General features: G+C 37.4%; 1 pseudogene; it reads left to right on the top strand.

The window, feature by feature from the left end:
* Positions 1-2189: 2189 nt before the first annotated feature.
* LOC118729677 lies at positions 2190-23264 on the top strand (annotated as a pseudogene).
* Positions 23265-23650: the final 386 nt, after the last annotated feature.

Below are 23650 nucleotides of genomic sequence, written 5' to 3'. Positions count from 1 at the left end.
ATTATGGGCAAATCAAGAAAGCAGCTAATGACTGCTGCTATGTAATTACTATATTGTCTTTCCATTATGACTAATCTTTGCTACAATGCTGTTAGGCAAATGTTCTGTCCTCTGAATTCTAAGACAAACCATTTTTAGTAGGTACTTCATAATGGATTTCCAGAGAATTTCAAATTCTGGAATTTTATCTAAAAGATTAGTATTAATTTTCCATCCTACTTAGATTCTGCACTTTAAAAATAGTGTTCACACTTGGGGAAGAATCCTAGTCCCAAAGAATGAGTCTATTTATGTTTTGAATCCTTAATTTAATTGTGATTAAAACCATCATTTTTTATTGATTATATTACATATGTGTCCTTATCCTCCCATTGACTCCCACCCCACTCCTGTTCATGCCCTCACCCCCTGGTGTCTATGTCTATTGCTTATGCTTATATGTATGCATACAAGTTCTTTGGTTGTCCTCTACCCATTAACATCCATCATTTTCAATGGAGAGCATCAATACAGTTCTACCTCCTACAGTTATTCCAATTCTCTTCCAAGTCAGAGAAGACTTGTGGTAGGCAGTTAGACAGACAGGAGCAGAGAAAGAATGATGGTCAGGTACAAAAGGTCACCAGGGTGGAAATCCCCAGCTCCTTAGCAACGGACAATTGTAGGGTGAGACCTTGTCCCCAGGGTGACCTTTTCTTGCCTAACAGATTGATGGTCATGGGGTTTGCACCCCCTGACCTTTATCCTTAGTGATAACATGTAGGCCTCAGTTGTATTTCAGCTCCAGGCCCAGAAAAGCAGCAAAACCTGACAAACATTGATAGATAGCTTTACATAATCAATTGAAAACAGCATTATATTCTTACCCCATATGTATTGTAGCAAAAAATAAGACAAATGCTTAACTGATTCTACAGAATGTTAATATTTTTATCACACTGATTTGCAGTGTGTGCTGGAAATGTTTAATAACCAACACTCAAAGAAATTAATAAATATTTTAAAATAATAAAGTCCAATTTTTTTCTCTTTTATTATATTGGTGAATATTTGTTTCCATTTTTTTGTTACTTTTTTAAAATAAATCTTTATTGTTCATATTATTACAATTGTTCCTCATTTTTTCCCCCTCCATTGCTCCCCTACACCAGGTTCCCACCCCACCCTCTGCCCTTTCCCCACCACCCATTGTCCTCATCCATAGGTGCACAGTTTTGTTCAGGCTCTTCCAGCACCCTCCTACTCCCCTTTTCCCCAAGAATAGTCAGTCCACTCCCCTTCCATACCTCTAATTCTATTATATTCACCAGTTAATATTGTTCATCAGGTTTTTTAATTCCCTTGGCTTTTAGTTTCACTTGTTGATAGTTACGTATTTGTTGTTCATAATTTTTATCTATATCTTCTTCCTCTTCCTAAAGAACCCCCTTCAACGATTCATATAATTCTGGTTTGGCAGTGATGAACTCCTTTAGCTTTTTTTTTTATTTGTGAAGCTCTTTATCTGGCCTTCGATTCTGAGTGATAGCTCTGCTGGGTAGAGTATTTTTGGCTGTAGGTTCTTACTATTCATCACCTTGAATATTTCTTGTCATTCCCGTCTGGCCTGCATGGTTTCTGTTGAGAAATCAGCTGACAATCGTATGGGTGCTCCTTTATAGGTAACTACCTTCTTTGCTCTTGCTGCTTTTAATATTCTCTCTGTCCTTTGCTCTTGGAATTTTAATTATGATTTGTCTTGGTGTGGTCCTCTTTGGATTCCTTTCGTTTGGGGTTCTGTGCGCTTCCTGGACTTATAAGTCTAATTCTTTCACCAGGTGGGGGAAGTTTTCTGTCACTATTTCTTTCAATATGTTTTCGATATCTTGCTCTCTGTCACCTTCTGGGACCCCCATAATTCTGATGTTGGTTCGCTTGAAGTTGTCCCAGAGGTCTCTTACACTATTTTCAACTTTCTGGATTCTCTTATCTTCTTGCTTCTGTGGAGGAGTGTCCTCTGGCTCTTTGTGTTCCAAGTCTTTGACTTGATTCTTGCAATCTTCCATTCTGTTTTTAGGATTCTGTGTAATATTTTTTTTATTTCAGACAATGTTTTCTTTATTTCTAGTTGATCCCTTTTATTTCTAGTTGAAACACTTATTTTACTTTTAACACAGTTCAGTGTGGAATAACAATGTTTTGTAATAAGAATGGAATTCACGTGCCGTAGCCTCAAAGGCCCTAGTGAACGCTCCAGGCATTCAGGATTACACCTTATGCAGAATGCTAACCAGACTATTCAGCGACTGAAGCTCAGTACTGAACCTTTCTTATCCCTGATGAGTAAGATGGTCTGGTTTAGAGGTGTGTCTAGCCTACCGCATGCCAGAAAGAAATGTAAATAGTACCAGAACAAAAAAACATTCAAAGGCACACATTATATCTACATTATGTTGTTATATAATATTTGATTTTATCTCAATAAACTAGAAATAGAAGGAAACTTCCTCAAACTAATAGACATTGAAAGCATTCTTACAGCTACCATCACATTACACAGTTCAATGTGGAATAACAATTTTTTGGTCAACAAAGAACCACAGATAGGGAGGTGGCCCCATAAGATTATAATGTAACTGAAAAATACCTATTCTAGAGGCTTTGTCGCCTCCATTAGGTTGTAGCACAAGGCATTACTTACATGTTTATGGCGATACTAGAATAAACAAATTTACTGTGCTGCCAGTTGTATAAAAGTATAGAACAGACAATTATGTACAGTACATGATACTTGATAATGATAATAAATGATTTTGTTACTGGCTTATATATTTACCATGACATAATTTTTAATATTACACTCCCTATATACAAAAAAAATCTGTTGTAAACAGTATGCTAAGTTGTGCTAGTAGAGCCTCATACCTCTCATGTTTCTGTACCTTCTGATTGAATCCTTTTCCTTATGTTGGATTTAATCTTGTGTTTTGAATCCTGGAGCAAAAGGCTATACCTGATAGCCTAGGTGTGTAATAGGCTGCGCCATTAAGGTTTGCGTAAGCACACTCTATTATAATCACATGACGGCAAAATTACCAAATGATGCATTTCTCAGAATATGTTCCTGTCTCATTAGGTGGCACATGATTGAACATTTGAATATATCATTTATAAATATTGAAAGTCAAACTATAAAATAACCTTTCAAAATTTCACATCATGTAAAATTCCTTCCCGTCCACATGTATTTGTACATTTTAAGTCCTATACTTGTCTGGTCTGAAAATAGTTCATGAATTATGATTTCCCCACCTCCCCCACCCCTACCTTATCACCTAAAACATTCAACAATCCATACACTGGTCCTCACACTAGACATTTTTTCATGACCTCCCAAGGCTAGGCCATTTGGTAGAGGCCCTGTCCTAACCTTAAGATTTCATCTCAGGTCAAATGTCTTGATCTCTTCTCTAGTTTTCCAGTTACTGTTAGAGCTAATTCTATTCATTTCAAGACTTTCTCAATTCCTTTTACTCCAGTTCTGCTTACTGGTACCATTTTCATTGGTAAACCATATTTGGGACCAGCAGAGTTAAGGAGCTCTAAGAAATGGGGTGAGATAGTAAATCGGGAACCAAATTTCTGTGTATACACATAATTCCTCAGCCAGTACAGTGTGTTCTTGTGATTCCAGAAATTTTCTAATGATCCAAAAGAATGTAGAAATAATTGCATTAAAAGACTAGGCCATGGATGTGACATTTAAGTGCAGAAATGGGAAGGCAATCACTATTTTAAAAAGTACTATGTGAACACACTGAGGCTAGACTTTTTCTCTCCTTGATAATCATAATATGCAAAGTTCTACTGTAAAAAGAATTACTCCACTGACCTTGAAAAAGCTGTCAAACATGAAAGGAATTTCTTCTTTTCCACAACAAAGGAAATAACACAAAAATGACAGGTGCCAAGTATAATCAAATAATAAAATAGATTTACAAATTTTTAAAGCTCTTTCTCCTTTTAAAATTTGCCTAGATATGTTACCTCATTTCATTGTTTGTCAGGTGGACATCCTTCAGCAATAAGTTGCATGGTAGAAGATATTCCCTGAACAATTATTTAGATTCAAGAAAGCCTAGCAGGAGTGAGTTCTTTGACAAATTAATAACTTAAGGCCATTTCTGAGTATGATTGTTGGATTAAATTATTTCAGGGATACTGCTAATCTTTAAAAAAATCAAAACTGGCCAAGATCAATTTTGCCCAGCTAGTGTTGCTCAGTGGTTGAGTGTCAACCCATGAACCATGAGGTCAGGCTTCAGTTCCCTTTCAGGACACATGTCCTGGTTGTGGGCTTAATCCCCAGTGAGGGGTGTGCAGGAGGCACATTGATGATTCTCATCATCGATGTTTCTCTCACTCTCTCTTATTGAAATCAATAAAAATATTTTTAAAAGACCAATTTAATATGAAAAATAGTCCAGTGCAAAAGTAAGCATAATGATCACTAGAGGAAAAAGTTTAATTTAGAATATTTTCAAAAAACAGATTCAAACTTTTGCCTGATAGCTGATATACATATATATATATATATATATATATATATATATATATATAGAGAGAGAGAGAGAGAGAGAGAGAGAGAGAGAGAGAGAATGCTCTCATTCAACAAATCCTCGACACACATTTAGATATGTGAATGAAGACACTGAATAAAAATTAAAAAGTAAAGCACACTCAATTATTTATAGTTGGCACTGATAATAATATTGTGTTTATGTTTTGTTTCAAGTAAATATGTAAAAATAGCAAAAGCATGGATTGTTTATGGTCTATATACTTTACCAAGGACACCTATTTTCATTAACCCCACATTTATGTGTTCTCAGAAATTGCATATGACAAAAGTTTACTATACTGTATCAAACTGCTAATAGAACTAAGATCACAAACACAGTAAATTTATAGTACAGTCTAGGATATTGCCTTGGTCATATGCTGTAGCAAAATGCCATAAATTGTATAGCCTATAAACAACAGAAATTTATGTCTCCCAGGTGTGGGGGCTGGAAGTTTGAGATCAGAGAACCAGCACAGTAAGATTCTGGTAGGAATCCTCTTCAGGTTGCAGACTGCCTACTTCCTTTATCCTTCCACGGCAGTGAAGCAGAAACAGAAAGCAAGTTCTCTACTTACTCTTACAGGGATACTGATCGCATTCATGACAGCCCCACCCTTAGGACTTCATTTAATCCTAATAATTTCTCTAGGGCACCACCTTATTGCATCATATTGTGAGAGAGGGTTTGGAGGATAAAAACATCCCCTCCATAACAGATATGATACATCATTCCTTTTTTTAAAAAAATATATTTTATTGATTTTTTTACAGAGAGGAAAGGAGCTAGAAACATCGATGAGAGAGAAACATGGATCAGCTGCCTCCTGCACAGCCCCCACTGGGGATGTGCCCGCAACCAATGTACATGCCCTTGACCGGAATCAAACCTGGGACCTTTCAGTCCGCAGGCCGACGCTCTATCCACTGAGCCAAACCGGTTTGGGCCATCATTCCTTAATAAGGGCGCTTTATTCATGTGCTTCCAGGAACCCTCGGGAGCTCTACCCTGGACTGACGGGGTTAAAAAGGGGGCTGCAGCCCTAACTGGTTTGGCTCAGTGGATAGAGCATCAAACTGTGGACTGAAAGGTCCCAGGTTCCGTTGCGGGCACATCCCTAGTAGGAGGTGTGTAGGAGGCAGCTGATCGGAGTTTCTAACTCTCTATTCCTCTCCCTTCCTCTCTGTAAAAAATCATTAAAATGTATTTTATTTATTTTGATTCTTTTTTAAATTTCTTTTTTGACTAAGGTATCACATATTTGTCCTCATCCCCCCATTCCCATCCCAAACCTTTCCCCATGAATGCCTCCACCCCCCTGTTGTCCATGACCACTGGTGAGGCTTATATGCATGCATACAAGTCCTTTGGTTGATCTCTCCCCCTTACCCCCACCCTTCCCTACCTTCCCTCTGAGGTTTGACAGTCTGATCGATGCTTTCCTGTCTCCTAATCTGCAAAACCATTATTGCTTGTCTCATTTTTGGTTCTTATAAGTGTATTTCTAATATCACATGATCTCACTCATCTAGGGGAAATAATGAACAAAATATATTTTTTTAAAAAGAAGGGGCTGCAGTGGCCAATGCCGCCGTATGCCACTAGGTGCTGCCCTTGAGCAGGATCTTGTGCCCCTTAAAAAAGTTCCCTAAGATCCCTAGCTGGTGGCCACTCTGAGCCCAGAAATCTCTGCTGAGTTTGTGTTAAGTCAAGGATATATATGTAAACGCTTCACTCCCAGCTGGGGTAAGTGCAGAGAGGAATCAGGCAGGTGGGACTTGTATGCCTGCCAAGGCTGCTGACCAAGGATTATGCTACCAGGACACTACCAGGGCTGAGATATTTAAGAATGTAGGAATAGCTGAGGCTTGTTTGGCTCAGTGGATAGAGCGTCGGCCTGCCGACTGAAGGGTCCTGGGTTCGATTCCAATCAAGGGCATGTACCTTGGTTGCAGGCAAGTCCCCAATGGGGGATGCTCTCTCATGTTCTCTCATTGATGTTTCTGGCTCTCTATGTCTCTCCCTTCCTCCCTGTAAAAAATCAATAAAGTGTACATTTTTTTAAAAAAGAATGTAGGAATAATTGCATTAAGTGACTAAGTTATGGGTGTGACATTTCAGTGTAAACATGGCAAGGCAATCAAGATATAAAAGAATGAAATAAATCCGGAATTAACATAAGAGTTGCAAGGATTTTGGCAGTATGGAGGATTCATGAAAATTCTGTTTTTGTTTTTAAGCATCTTCAAACAAGATTTTTTTCTTGCAATCCTGTCTGTAATTCTTTTTTTTTTTTTAATGAATCTTTATTGTTTGGATTATTATAAATGTTCCTCTTTCCCTCCCCCACACCCAATTGCTCCCTCCACCAGGTTCCCACCCCACCCTCTGTCCTTTCCCCACCCCCCATTGTCCTCATCCATAGGTGCACAGTTTATGTCCAGTCTCTTCCCGTACCCCCCACTCCCCTTTTCCCTGAGAATCGTCAGTCCACTCCCCTTCCATACCTCTGATTCTATTATATTCAACAGTTAATATTGTTCATCAGGTTTTTTAATTCCCTTGGCTTTTAGTTTCACTTGATAGTTATGTATTTGTTGTTCATAATTTTTATCTATATCTTCTTCCTCTTCCTAAAGAACCCCCTTCAGCAATTCATATAATTCTGGTTTGGCGGTGATGAACTCCTTTAACTTTTTTTATTTGTGAAGCTCTTTATCTGGCCTTTTATTCTGAGTGATAGCTTTGCTGGGTGGAGTAATTTTGGCTGTAGGTTCTTGCCATTCCCATCTGGCTTGCATGGTTTCTGCTGAGAAATCAGCTAACAATATGGGTGCTCCTCTATAGGTAACTATCTGCTTTTCTCTTTTAATAACAAGATTTGTAAGAACTTTCACTTCTTTTCTTGGATACTTAGAAATAAGCCTTGCCAAAGCAAGACCACCAAAAATTTTTAGCTGCCTCCCAAAAAAAAATTTTTGGGAAGAGAGAGAGATAGAAGCCTTTTACTAGTGTAACTCACCCCTCGGGTCAAAGCAACTCCTATTTCACTGTGAATGTGGTTGGTTGATACCTAAATTTAGTGTTTGAATAGACACTTCCAGGTTACTCTGTAAATAGCAGTCCTGTTTTAAGAAAATAAACAAAAGAAAACTTTAAGTTTGTCCTTTTTAGTCTGGAGTTATAATATTCTGGTCGGCATCATTTACATATATGTTACGTAGTATGCAAATCTACCTTGGATTTTACTAGATCAAACTACTCACAGAAAACAGCATTTGTTTTTTAAATTTCTACCTATATATCTGAAATTCTTTTTTGTTTAATTTCTTTATGGATGAGGTATTACATACGTGTCCTCATCCCCCCCCCCATTACCCTCCCAGCCCCTCCCCCCTCTCATGCCCTCGCCCCCTGGCGTCTGTGTCCAGTGGGGAGACTCATCTGCCTGCACACAAGTCCTTTGGCTGATCTCTCCCCCTGACACCCCCTCCCCTTCCCTCCCCCACCTTCCCTCTGAGGTTTGATGGTCTGCTGGATGCTTCTTTGTCTCTGGATCTGTTTTGTTCGTCAGTTGATGTTACATAATATGCAAAACTCACCTTGGATTTTACTACAGTAGAACTGCCCACAAAACCTTGTCCAAAAGTTACTTTTTTAAAGTTTTTTGTTTTTGTTTAATTGCTAATGGTATTACAGACACCTCCCATTTCCTACCCCGCTTCTTCCAGCTCCTACTTACCCTAACCAGGAGTAGTGCACTCTAGTGCTGGTGTCAGAAAATACCTTAGGTTAACTCTTCTGTTCCCATTAACTTAAGAATGTAAGTAGGAACTTCCCCTTCTGTTTTTAGACACTTGAAAGTAAGCCTTGCCAGAGCAAGGCCACCAAAAATTTTTAGCTGCCTCCCAAAAAAAAATTTGGGAGAGAGAGAGATAGAAGCCTTTTGATACTGTAACTCACCCCTCGGGTCAAAGCAACGCCTATTTTACTGTGAATGTGGTTAGTTGGTATCAAAATTAAGTGCTTGAGTAGACACTTCCAGGTTACTCTGTAAATAGCAATCCCATTTTAAGAAAATAAACGGAAGAAAATTTTAAGTTTGTCCTTTTTAATCTTGTGTTATTATTAATTTCCGGGTCAGAATAATTTACATAATATGCAAATTTACCTTGGATTTTACTAGAAAAAGCTGCTGACAGAAACCTTGTCTAGGCAGTATTTTATTTTAATTAATGTCTTTATTGATTAAGGTATCACATATTTGTCCTCAACCCTCATTCTAATCCCCCACACACACACTTATACCCCCACCCTCTATTGTCCTTGACCACGGGTTAGGCTCATGTGTGTGCACACAAGTCCTTTGGTTGATCTCTCCCTTTTATCCCCACCCTCCCTTTGAGGTCCAGCAGTCTGACCCATGGCTCCTTCTCTCTGGGTCTGTTCTTGTTCATCAGTCTATGTTGTTCACCATTTCCCCTAGATGAGTGAGGTCATGTCCTACTGGAGACATATTTATAAGAATAAAAAATGAGACAAGCCATAATCGTTGTGCTGAAAGGCGTATGGATCAGTCTGCAGTGAGCTTCTTTCTGGGCCACCAGTTCTTTTGAGACCCATTTTCTTCTTTTTTTTTTTTTTTTTTTTTTTTTTTAATAAGTCTTTATTATTCAGATTATTACAAATGTTCCTCATTTCCCCCACCTCCACAGGTTCCCACCCCAGCCTCTGCCCTTTCCCCACCCCCCATTGTCCTCATCCATAGGTGCACAGTTTATGTTCAGTCTCTTCCCACACCCCCCTCTCCCCTTTTCCCCAAGAATCGTCAGTCCACTCCCCTTCCATACCTCTGCTTCTATTATATTCACTGGTTAATATTGTTCATCAGGTTTTTTAATTCCCTTGGCTTTTAGTTTCACTTGTTGATAGTTACGTATTTGTTGTTCATAATTTTTATCTATATATTCTTCCTCTTCCTAAAGAACCCCCTTCAGCAATTCATATAATTCTGGTTTGGTGGTGATGAACTCCTTTAGCTTTTTTTTTTTATTTGTGAAGCTCTTTATCTGGCCTTCGATTCTGAGTGATAGCTTTGCTGGATAGAGTATTTTTGGCTGTAGGTTCTTGCTATTCATTCATCACCTTGAATATTTCTTGCCATTCCTGTCTGGCCTGCATGGTTTCTGTTGAGAAATCAGCTGACAATCATATGGGTGCTCCTTTAGAGGTAACTACCTACTTTTCTCTTGCTGCTTTTAATATTCTCTCTTTGTCTTTTGCTCTTGGAATTTTAAGTGGGATGTGTCTTGGTGTGGTCCTCTTTAGATTCCTTTTGTTTGGGGTTCTGTGTGCTTCCTGGACTTGTAAGTCTATTTCTTTCACCAGGTGGGAGAAGTTTTCTGTCACTATTTTTTTCTTTTTTCTTTTTTTTCTTTTTTTTTTTTTTGATTCTCCTACACAGGTGCACATAAAATTAGTTTATTAATGACTACATTTTCAAACCAGCCATTTTGATCCAATATTTAAATAACAAGCTATTTAGTATGAAAGCAGAATGTACTGCCACAATGTGACAGGAGTACAGCTTTATCCATAAACCCTTCACACAATTATACATTAAATGCTATTTTTATTTAAGCAAGGCACCCCTACTTGTTCTAAATATGGGATGAGCTACCCACTGAAAAAGCAAATGAAGGGACTTAGGTTTTTCCTATCTAGAGCTGGTTTAAATTCGAGGGAAGCCATTAGGTCCTTAAGGACTGTTTTGAGATGTCACTTCACAGTTTTGAGACTAACACCCCTAATGTTTACCCAAAACAAAAAAAGGGGGTCAGGGAACGGGGATGTGTTCAGACATTTGAGACTAAACTTCCCTCCTAAAGCACACAGGCACTATGTTAAACGCCAGTAGCACAAGCTTAGAAAGGCCAAACATTTCTAAAGATGCTGTCACTATTTTTTTCAGTATTTTTTCGGTATCTTGCTCTCTCTCTTCTTCTGGGACCCTCATAATTCTGATGTTGGTTCGTTTGAAGTTGTCCCAGAGGTTTCTTACATTATCTTCAACTTTCTGGATTCTCTTATCTTATTGCTTCTGCGGAGGAGTGTCTTCTGGCTCTTTATGTTCCAAATCTTTGACTTGATTCTTGCAATCTTCCATTCTGATTTTAGGACTCTGTATAATATTTTCTATTTCAATGTATTCTTTATTTCTAGTTGATCCCTTTTCATATCCTCATAGGTCTCATTTATTTTATTGGCCTTTTCTAGGAAATTCTTAAAAAACTTTATAAGTGTGGTTTTGAACTCTATATCCAGTCACTTCTTGTCTTCCATTTCTTTTGTTTGTGATCTGTTTCCTTGTCTCGGCATTTTCGCAGCTTCCCTGAGTTGGTAGGGTGGCTTTGTGTGCTAAGGTGTCCTATATGGTTCAGTGGGTCAGCCTCCCAGTTACCTGAGGTGGACAGTCTTGGTGTAGCCCTTTGTGGACAGTGTGTGCAGACTTGTTGTTAAGCCTTGCTTGTTGTTGGTATCACTGGGAAGCATTGATCTCCAAGCCAATTGGCTACGAGGATCAGAAGTGTCTCAGCTAGGAGGGTTTCTGTATTCCACTTGGATGGGGTGGCGTCTCAGGGTGGCACAGACAAGCCTTGGTGAATCCCACAAGATTGGTTGCAGGCATGCGCACCTCTTTGGTATAGGTGCAGACAAGCTTTGTATTCCTGTCTGTTTCTCCCTAAGAGAGTCCTATTTGTGGTGAATGAGAAAGCTAGCCACTGGAAGGGCTTCTGTGCTCCGCTTGGATGGGGCGGAGTCTCGGGTGGTGCAGACAAGCTTTATTCCGCCCCTCCCCACAAGGGTCTGGTTTCTGAGTCCCGCAGTAATGGCCGCTGGCTTCACACACCTCAGAGATCTCTGCCCACTGCCTGACAGTCTGGCCTCTCCCTGTCTGTGGCCATCTATCAGAGCAATAGGGAGGTTCTGTTTTCCTCCCAAACAAGAAAGCCAGCCGCGCATTAGCTGTCCGCCCTCTCTGTGCAGGGAGTAATCCGGCAGGGAACTCACCGTGCACTGCGAGCAAGCCTGCAGGGAAGTCGGCCGCCTTTTTGCACACACAGTTCGCACCTTCACAGTTCCTGAGGTTCAGCGTGCCTTCTCTCTCCTTCCCAGATGGTAGAGCCTCCACTCAGCCAGCCATCCCGCGCTTCAAGGCAATGTTTCCCCTGTTTTCCAGTTCTAAATTCAAATTTGTTGTGGTAGGCTTCATTCGGGTGTCTACCCTATGCCGCCATCTTGGTTTCTCCCCTGTCTGTAATTTTTGATCAAAAGTGTAAAACAACTTATTCTCTTCTTAAGCTAAGATTTACAATCAGGTATCTTTGTCAAGAATAGTGTATGGAAAAGCAATTAACTTTGTTGTTTTGTTTAAAATAAACAAAAAAGTTTTTAAAAGAATAGTGTATTGTTGTCAGCCAAAGAAAAAGCAGAGGAGTTTAGAAAAAGAATAACATTGAGAGTTAAATCAAGTTCTCATGGTAGACAAAATGATGACCTCTAAAATTACCAGAAATTACACTAAATATACTTTTTTATATCTTAGAGGGTTTAATTGAATTTTAGCTACATATCTCTAAAGAATGTCCATTCACGGCATTTAAGAAAAGAGGTTTGCTCAAATAGATAAGGAATTATGTGTGTCCAAATATATAAATATCAAAGAAACAGATGAAGTAGGATGGCAAAAATTATTATGGTGAAGTCTGTTGTTATGGGTATTATAACAGATGAATACATAGATTGGAAGATGATAAGACAGATAACAGAGAGTTGTATAACAGTGGTATAAATAGGATTAGATTAATATTACTTTATTACAAAGTACAGTCCTAGGAAAATAAGTAGAAATAATATGAGGTGAAGACTAATGTACTATAGAAAAAGGGGCTTCTTGCTCACTGTCTCTCCATCTCTTGCACAGACAAAGACAATGAATTGTCCGTAGAATGAGACCTATATAGCTCTTTCTTAAAGTTGTATTATATAAAAAGAACTCAAATTATGTTGGAATAATAAAAAAAAGTTGGAATAATATTCTTTAAAACTTTAAAGAATATGTCTTTTTTAAATCCAAAAAGAGTATTATTTGTAACATGGTTTCCACATAATCAAAACAGTAGGCATTTTTTTTCCCTCCCCCCTGGCATTTTTTTTTTTAACACATGAGAAGAACAGACAAATGGTTACTCAAGAGATTAATTTGATTCAGTAATGATGAAAAGCAAACCAGAATCTCAAATAAGATAAAGAAATCTTCAAATTTTTAAAGTTAATAATATAATGCCAAGAGTGGACCACAGGTAAACTATGGTCTTTAGGTGATTATAATGTGACAATGTAGGTTCATCAATTGTAGTAAAGTACCACTCTGGCAGGGAGTGATGATAATGGAGAGCTTGCATGTGTTTGCGACCATGGGGTATATGGGAGATCTCTGTACCTTCCCCTCAGTTTTTTTGTGAATGTAAAACTGCTCTCAATAAATTAAGTCTTTAAAATAAAGGCAATGGCTGGAAGTATGACAAAATATTTTTTCATCAATATATAAGTAAAGCCAATAAGCAGTGTATTAATAATAAAATCTCTACATTATCTTGGAATTTTTAGCTGAAATAAGTTTCAGAAAGTTTTATTCAAATAACAGTTGAACTGAATCAAAAGACTGTAATCACTGATTTCTTTTATTTTTCCCCAGAATACCAGTAACCACTTAATAATATACTTGATAATTTAGAAGCTTGTGTTTTATGTGTTTTCAGTTGAATATATTTGTGGGCAAACTTAAGATTTTTAAAACTAATTTTGGTCTCCAGTTGATTAATGTGAGAGCAATAGATTTTGGTTATACATTTTTCCCCTAACCTTTACAATGCCCATCCTAAGTGAAAGCCTCATCTCAAGCATTACTCATCACACTGTCAAGAAAAACAAACTACAGAATAAAGCTTGGCTCACATTTTCTTTAAATGTGGTCATTTTGTTGGTTTATACATTCTATGAGCATTTGAATGTCACTAGATGGTTAGACAATTGAAACTCATGAAAAATTTATAGCATTGGCTTAAAGACTAAAAAGTTGAACCTCATCAATGATCCTTACAACAGGGATCTGTATAAGCCAAATCTGAGCAAGGCCATTAATCATAGTAGCTATTTCTTAAAGTTGTATTATATAAAAGGAATTCTTGTTATTATCCTTGAATCATATAGCTATTTCTTAAAGTTCTCTTTTTTAAAATGTAGGTATGGCATATGGCCATTTTCCATGCTACAGTGGAGGAATTGAGTAATTACAAAAGAAACCAACTTTTCAAAATGAATTAAAGTCTAGATATGAAGTCAATTTTATGCAACAGATGTTTAGAGAAGAAATATACTTTCAAATACAATTTGCTCTAATTAAACTATAATATTTTCCAGGGTTGTTGTCCTCATTTTAAGAAGAAGACTTCCACATGAGTTGCATATTTGACTAACCTTCCTGAAAATGAGAATAAGGTAAGGGAAGTATAAAGTATGCTGAGTTATGTGTTAGATTTGTCTATTCTGCTGGAGTGACAGAGGAAGGAAAAAAAGAAAAACAAAACACTTTGTTTAATAAATATTTCTCTCTTAGATTTGAAGCTTTATTTTGTGGTTAGAAATAATTAAGATAGACCATAATGTCCTGGTTTGATTTTATTATGTCTAAATATAATATGAATTCATTTTATTTTATTTTATTTTTTTAAATATATTTTATTGATTTTGTACAGAGAGGAAGGGAGAGAGATAGAGAGTTAGAAACATCGATGAGAGAGAGTCATCGATCAGTTGCCTCTTGCACACCCCCTACTGGGGATATGCCCGCAACCAAGGTACATGCCCTATACCGGAATCGAACCCGGGTCCCTTCAGTCCCCAAGCCGACGCTCTATCCATTGAGCTAAACCGGTTTCGGCTAAATATAATATGAATTCATTTTAATAATATTTGGTGTATTGTTTGGTCTCACTGGGTAATTCCTATGTATATTGGTCTATTTTTAATTATTGGATATCTGTATTAAAATATTTTACATTGTAGCTAAAAATATGCTATGAGCAAAAGTCAATGAAAGGAAAAACAATTTTATTGAATAAAATATTATTGAATTGTTTCTCTTAAGAAAAGAAAGGAAGGAAGAATCCATATAACCCACAGAGCTGAAAATACATACTGAAATTATATGCTGTCCCTGATTTAGAGGGAAGTTTTAAGAGAAGCCTGTACAATTCTATCAACTTGCTGGATGAACCAGAATTGACCAAGAAAAACTACTGTATTGGCATTAGGTCCATTGTATTCACATCTGCATGCAAGTCTACAGGTGAAATTGGGGATCCTTAACATATATATAAATATTCTAGAAATTGGGTTTTATAGTAACTGTCAGATAATCCCTGATTGGATTTTGGGGGGTTTCACTGAGTTATAAAAGTAAATTCACTATCCTGAAATATTGGCTCTAGAAGGACAACTCACTCTTCTATCTCCTCTCACTTCAGCATACACACTCAATGTGTGAAACTCAATAGAGATTAGCCAAATTGTAACAAACCTACACTTTATCTTATTGTTCTACTAGAGGCCTGGTGCACAAATTCATGCACAGGTAGGGTCCGGCTGGCTGGGAGGATGGGACAAGGGGAAGGGAATGCAAGAGGTTGGCTGGCTTACCCCACGCCTAATAGGGGGGGCCCAATTAGGGGTGGGGCAGTTCTGGGGAGAGACCAAGGGCAGTTGGCGGGCTGGCACCACACCCTGGTCAAACTCCCAGTCAAACTCCTGTTTGAGGGGACAATTTGCATATTATTCTTTTATTATAAAGGATCATTTAGTGTTCAAACAGGGAGGCAGAACACTATGAGTTGTGTGGACTATTGCTAGTAAATGGAAAAAGTTGTTAGTTTGGGGGTTTTTTGTTTTGTTTTGTTTTTCATTGAAATTTAGCTTAATACAATCTATGGATGTGCTGAAAGGGTTCTGAGGAAAGCCTTTATCAGCCTGGAGCTTACAAGAAGCTAGAGCACTGGAATGGAAAGGTAAAGAAGACCCTTGTAGAAGTCTACAGAGTTTGTCGGTTTTCTGTCCATACTCTTTTGGTGAGTTTGCTGCAAAATATCTGGTGTAGGCCTGAGTCACTATTGGTCAGCAAGACCAGCAGTTAGGAATTAAGACATTTTATGTTGAACTGAAAGCCAAGTACAAACTAGAGTTTGTAGGCCACTCTACATCCATTCCTCACAGACTCTAACCAGCTACCACCAGCAGATCTTCCTTACTGCTGCTTTCTCATGCATATTTCTCTTGTAACCAAACCACAACCGGAATCATACATTGAAGAGAATGTTGGGAAACATTCAGGTTTATACCTAAATTGGCAGTCTTAAACCACCGATTTGATTGTGTCTGAAAGGAAAGTACAATTTTAAATACTTTTAATTATATGTATTATATTATATGTATTTGTATGTGTGTATGCATCTGTGTGTAATAAGTCATTAATTATAAATAAATATGTCAGGCCAGCTTAGGGAACTCACCAACAGTAATAGAAGTTTCATAACATATCAGCTGAGAGTATATTATATGTAAATATAATATATATATTTTATATTAGATGTTTACTTGAATGTCTTAATCACAAAATATTCAAGATAAAGCAGTATATAGCTCTAAATTTCTGATATTTCAAATATTTGGGAAGAAAATAAATTTGAAAATGTGATACAATCAGTTTTAAAGAAGAAGGAATAAAATATAACCAATGCTCAATAATAGTAAAAATTTCTTATATGGTTTATCACATGTGTCAAACACAAGGCCCGCGGGCCAAATCCGTCCCGCCAGGCCTTGCAGTGTGGCCCGCACCGCGCTGTCATCACTGCACTCCGCTGCGTTTCCATCACAATGACAGTTTATGACTGTTCAGTAAACCATTTGGCCCGCGATTTAGGCTGGATTTTAGATTTTGGCCCCTTCTCTGATTGAGTTCGACACCCCTAGTCTAGGTCCTTAATTTTTTTCATCTTTATTGTTGAAAGTATTACATCTGTCCCCTTTTTTCCCCCCATTGACTCATTCTAGTCCTCACCACTACCCTCCCCAGGCCTTCACCACACTATTATCTGTGTCCATTGGTTAGCCATATCCTACCGTATATAATAAAAGAGTGATATGCAAATTGACCCTAATGGCAGAACAACTGGGAACAACTAGTCACTATGATGTACACTGACCACCAGGGGGCAGACGCTCAACACAGGAGCTGCCCCCTGTTGGTCAGTGCACTCCCATAGGAGGAGTGCTGCACAGGCAGAGGCCAGCTCAGGGCTGGCCAGCACAGGGGCTGTGGTGGGAGCCTTTCCTGCCTCTGCAGCAGTGCTAAGGATGTCCGACTAACAGCTTAGTCAGACATCCGCCAAGGGCTCCCAGACTTCCAGAGGGCACAGGTCAGGCTGGAGGATCCCTCAGAGTGCATGAATTTTTATGTTTTCATTATTTACATTTAAGTCTTTTAGCTAGAGTTTATTCTTGCGTATGGTATAAGTTGATGGTCTAGTTTATTTTTTTTGCATGTATCCGTCCATTTTTCCAACACCATTTATTGAAGAGACTGTCTTGACTCTCTTGTATGCTCTTGCCTCCCTTGTAAAATATGAATTGAGAGTAACGGATTTGGTTTAGGTCCTTATTATTAAAAGGTTTGTTTTTTCTTGCATCAGTAAATGATAAGTGCAGTCGTTTTCCTAAATAAATAAATAATAAATAAATAAAACAAGTATTTATGTTTTAAATTAGTTATTGTTCCTTAATATGAAAATAAAGGTACTTGAAGTCAAGAGAGAAAATTCTAGACATTGCAGTTTATGCATATGTGTCCACCAAAATCATGAAGAAGATAACAAGAGAAATATTTTGATAAGGGCAGAAGTTACTTCTTAACAGAGCAGTCATTTACGCTGCTCTGTTAAGAAATATGGGAGGGCAGAAAAGGTGCCCTATTAAAATTGAACTATACCCAGAAAAATTGAACAGTACTTATGATTTAAATATAATATTTAGATCTTCCATTAGTTCACTCACACATTCATCAAATATGCAAATGTGGATTGGCTAGTTTGTGAGAAGGAAGCATAGAAGAAAGGGAGAAGCAGAAAAAAGAAATGAAAATAAATTAGTAAATATTTTTCTAATTTTTACAACACGGTTTACCCACAGTGTACATCTAGCAAGCACCTCTGTATGAAAGAAATTAGTATGTTGCAAAACTGTGACCAAACCACCTATCAAGAAAGCATCTCTCTTTTTCTTAAAATCTTCATGTGAGGAGTCTTACTATAGAAGTATTGCATAAGGAACTCAGAGTTCTACATAGCTTTCACATGCTCCTCTTTCAAATGTTTCTTCAAACCAAAAGTAAAATTATATGATAATTCTGCAATATAGTTTCTATTTCTACCTTACAAATACTTGTTAAGTATATTGGCTCAAGAACACTCATTGAGCAGATTATTTGTGGATTTAATTTTCTTCTAACTGGGTGTTATTCATTGATCTTTACCATTTTTTCCTATGTTACAATGTTGATTAAAGGGAATTGTGATTTGAGATTCAGCAATGCTATTTTCTGTTCCTAAGAACAGAAAATATCATTGCTATTTATTTTCTAAAAGGATTGAAATGTGTGGACAAAAAAATCTGTCCAATTCTCTATTCAGCAGCTTCACATAAACATTATGTTAAAAGAATTTAACTATAATCAATCATAAAATTGTTTCTAAAAGAATTTTTATTATAGTTTATTCTATCATACTCTACTGCTGCTTTATCAACCAAAAGGATGTAGTATTCTACATCCTTTGTTGTCATTTCAACAATCTTCACTAGGAGTAGATTCCATATCAAGAAACCACTTTCTTTGTGAACCCATAAGAAGCAACTACTCATGCATTAAAGTTTTATCATGAGATTGCAGTGATTCCATCACATCTTAAGGTTCCATTTCCAATTTTAGTTGTCTTGCTATTTCACCACATCAGCAATTACTTTTTTCACTGAAGTCTTAGACCCTTCAAAATTATCCATAAGGGTTGGAATCAACTTCTCCCAAACTCCTGTCAATGTTGACATTTTGACCTCTTCCCATGAATCATTAATGTTTTTATGGTGTCTAATATGATGAATCCTTTCCAGAAGGTTTTCAATTCACAGTGCCTAGATCCTTCAGAGGAACTACTATCTGTGGCAATTATAGCCTTACAAAATGTATTTTTTTAATAATAATACCTGAACATTGAAATTATTCATTGATGCATGAGCTACAAAATATTGTAGATGTTGTTTTAGCAAGCATGAAAACAACATGGATCTCATTGCACATCTCCATTAGACATAATAAAACAAGGTATGCTTATAGTGGTCAAATGGAAGCAACTTAAATGTCCATCAACTGATAAATGCATAAACAAAAATGGAATATTACCCAGCTTTAAAAACAAATGAAGTACTGATATATGCCACAACATGAATAAATCTTTGTAACACTGTGCTACGTGAAAGAAACAGACACAAAAGACCAAATAATATAAGATGGTTCCATTTTGATTAAAGGTCCAGCATGGGCACATTGCTATAGGGAGAAAGTAAATTAGTGCTTGGCAGGGGCTGGGTGAGAAGGCCAATGCTCAGTGATTGCAAATAGGTACAGTACACAGTGTCTGTAATTTTCTCTGGAAATGCTCTAAATTAGATAATGGTGATGTTTTTAAGACTTTGTGAATACACTAAAATTTAATGCATTATACACTTTTAAGTGGTTAAGTGGTGAATTTTATGCTATGTAAATTTAATCTCAACAAAATAATCTCACATTTTTCTTAACATTTCATCCCACTGCTATTGCTAGTTAAAAGCCCACATTCTTAACATTTCCTGTAAAGGTACTCTAATGCATCCATACTGTTCACCTTCTACTACTTCCTTATAAAACAGTATTTCCATCTGGTCCATGGTTATATTTATGCTCAGCAAATTAGTTCCATACTTTCCTACTTTACATTCAAATCTCTCTAGGTATTGTCTACTCCATAAGTATCCAAGCTTGTACCTAAAACTCAGAAACAACATCAAGTCATGCTAGCCTCTTCATAGCCTATCTTATACAATTTAATTCCTATATCCCTGTAGTATATTGTCATTATTTTTAAGAAGGACTTCTATCCTCTTATCTGCTTATAGAAACCTAAAGTCTACAAAGCATTTAATAGCTTCCATATATTTTGTAAAAAAATCAATTAAATCCATATTATTCTCTTGTTTTTCTCAAATTAACTAAAACATACTTTGTCTACTAATAATTTTTCTATAAGTTAAATACTCATACTCAAGTTCATAGAAAAATACATTGGACAAACATGTACCATAAATGCCTAACTGGGATAGCTATTAAGTAAGAGAAATCCTTAAACATAAAAAGAGCACATGTGGACAAAGTTTAACCCTGAGGCCAGAGCTGCCCTAATATTACCTACCAGTGCCCCAAGACCTAGAATTTTAATTTTATTCATTCATGCAGAGATCAAAAGGCCAAGAACCTGATTAATAATTGATGCTAAATTAGAGATACTTTTCAAATAGCCATGGAAGAAAAAGAAAATGAGATTTTCTGTGTGTAAACTAGTGTCTGGAAAAGGAGCATGAGGGTAGGAGAGAGGAGGAAGGAGAGGAGATCAGGAGCAACAGCAGGAAGGATCAGGATGAAGAGGAGAGTACCTACTAAGTACCTGTTGGTGTCGGTCTTTCTATGCCAAACAACATGTTTTAGATAATGTTAAGCTATAAAAGAAGGCTAGACACAACAATTGATTGTTTTGAAATTTTTAAAAAGTATATTTCAATTAATAATAATTTTTGCATAAAACAATAATGCTTTCATATATATATATATATGCAGGTAGAAATGAAACTTGAAGAAGGAAAATTTTTTTTACTGGGTTATGGACAGTGATATCTAACAAAAGAGAGACAATAATTCAAAGGAAAAATAAGTTGGACTGGTTTTCTCAAAGGCAGTGGATTCCAGGAAATTCTTGGAAGGAAATAACCCTCTGAAAGTTTCTGATACATAATCCATAATAATAAGAAAAATACATAATAAGAACATTTAAAATCAGACATACTAGGTGATTACAGGGGGGGAAAGAGGAAGACCAATTAGAGATAATAATACCAGTAAAATGTACGTGCAACATTTCCAGCATTATTGCATCAGTTACAAGGGGACATAGTACTGTGAGATGGTGATAATAGTTATTCATTTTGCTTCTAGAGATCCTCCCTAGAGTATGTTAGAGGATTACTGGAAGTAAAAGAAATACTACATAAAAAAACAAAGGACAAAAATAGGTTAAACTTAATCCAAGACTGGTAGTGTAGGAAAGTAAAATTGCTTAAAGAAGAAAAAGGAGGAGGGGGTGGGAGGGAGAGAAGGGGAAGAGGAGGAATCTCTGGACCAGAAAACAGTATAAAAGGAGGAGTAATAAAGATGCTGCAATTAAACCAACAAAAAAGATAGAACCAAAATTTAACCAGCTTTAAAAAAGAAAAAAGATACAGATTTATAAAACTCAGCCTACTACAAGGACAAGGAAAACGAATGGAAATAGAATACAAGAGCTGTATTCACTACCACAAAAAAATTACAAGGCGGAAAGGAATCTTTCTACTGTTTCCGAAGGGTTGGGGTGATCAAAACGGGTGGAAATGCCAAGTTTCAAGGAAGAGCATCTGGTAGAAGTGGTGATTCCCACTAGGTTCTTGGCTCTGTAGGCAGAGGCATCCACAGCAGCTTCGTTTTAAAAAGGCTCTGAGGGTAAGCCTTGTGCTGAACCAAACGCAGATTCCCCGGGAGGACTTCCCTATCACACATACACGATATACCTAAGAGCCTCCACTCCAAAAAGCAAGCGAGCAGATGCTGTAGCACAGTTAAAAATGCATTGGGTCTCTGAGGAAGGAGAAAAACAGAAGAAAACACAGGATTTGAGACATGTATTAAAAAAAAAAAAAAAAAAAAAAAAAAAAAACCACTCTGAATGGAATGTTGGTTGCTATAGACACAATTTACTCTCTCTCTGCGTAGTGGAGCAAAAAAAAGAAAATGTCACCTGACAGAATTCACACATAATTTATCATGGAAGTGCCTGAAACAACAAACTCAAATAGAAATGGACATGGAGGCGTTCTAAATATGTAAAGTGGAGACTCAGGCTGGATTTGACCATTGCACATTTCAAAAACGTTTACGAAAACATAAATAGAGCAAATAGAAAAAAAATTTTTATGGACAGAGGATTTTTTAGACTCCTTTATATAATTAACTGAACTTTTACACTTAGCTTACTAATTTTAGACATTTCCAATAAGGTTAAATTTTCTAGGTTACAAACTGGCTCAAACTGTCATAGGCTCTGAAGGCTAAAGCAAACATTTTCCCAACTCTCAGGAGTTTCTATCTATTGCTTTTGCCAGATTTCATTGAGTCTCTGCTCTCAACTTTTAAAAAGTAGCATGTTTCTGTGTTGGTCTATGCCCTGGTTCTGGAAACATTAGCTTGTTTAAAACAATGGTTCTAGTCATTCTTCCCTGAGTTTTCTGAATATCTAGGTGTAGGTGATAACTCAGACAGTTTTGATTTGGAATCAAAGCAGGGGCCTATTGCCGAAACCGGTTTGGCTCAGTGGATAGAGCATCAGACTGTGGACTGAAAGGTCCCAGGTTCGATTCCAGTCAAGAGCATGTACCTAGTAGGGGATGTACAAGAGGCAGCTGATCGATGATTCTCTCTCATCAATGTTTCTAATTCTGTCCCTCTCTCTTCCTTTCTGTAAAAAAAAAAAAAAATCAATAATTTTTTTTTTTTTTTAAAGCATGGGCCTGTTGCCCAATGGGTGTGGTTCAGTGGTTGAGCATAGACCTATGAACTAGGAGGTCACAGTTCCATTACTGCAGGATACATCCCCAGGTTGCAAGTTCAATCCCCAGCAGGGGGCATACAGAAGGCAGCCAATCAATGATTCTCTCTCATCATTGATGTTTCTCTCTCTCTCCCCCTCTCTGTAATCAATAAAAATATATATATATATATATATATTTTTTTAAAGCATAGGACTGACTCTCTTAGAACTAAAATAACTCTGAGGGTGATTTTCCTTTGGAGGCATTCAAGGTGGGGACATCTGCTGGAAAGATATCCCATCATGGGTGAAAGTTCCTGAGGACTTGAGAGATCCTGAGGGGGTCCAGGTCCAGACAGGGTTGCTGGAAACCATGTTTGGGCCCATAGGATCTGGATCCTATTCATTAAGCAAGTGAGCAAAGCATGCTCAAGCTGAAGGTTCTATCATAAAATCCTCGAAGCTCATCGAGGCCGTGGCTTATGACAATTACCTGTACAAACTCCGAACCAAGTGGATGCGCCAGTCCATGGCCAAGCGGCACTGCCTAAGGCAGGAGCAAGGGATGCTCAAACTTATAGATGCCAAGAATGCCCTGAAACTAGGCCCTTGGATGAGGTGAAGCCAGTTTGCAACCAACATACCTGGGACCAGGATGTGAAATGTAGGCTGTGGCCAGATCTGGAGTGGGTCTGCTCCAGCATAACAAGGGAAAACAGCTTGTTGTGGATTTCCACATTTGCCTCTTGAGTCCTGATGTAACTTTTTCCCAAGGTTGCTAATTAAAATATATAATGTTCAATATATAGTTAAAAATTAAAAAACAAAAACAAAAAAAAAACAACCATGGGCTGTTGAGAGTCTTGGTAGCAAAGAAATTCAACTTTGAGGTTTTATTTATTTGTTTGTTTGTTTGTTTGTTTATTAATTTACTCGAGGCCTGGTGCACAAAATTCATACACGGGGCTTGGGGGTGAGGCTGTCTCTCAACGCAGCCTGCATCGTCTC

The sequence above is a fragment of the Pipistrellus kuhlii genome, unplaced genomic scaffold, assembly GCF_014108245.1.
Source record: "Pipistrellus kuhlii isolate mPipKuh1 unplaced genomic scaffold, mPipKuh1.p scaffold_m20_p_3, whole genome shotgun sequence".
Taxonomy (NCBI): domain Eukaryota; kingdom Metazoa; phylum Chordata; class Mammalia; order Chiroptera; family Vespertilionidae; genus Pipistrellus; species Pipistrellus kuhlii.
This window is presented reverse-complemented; position numbering and strand designations above follow the sequence as displayed.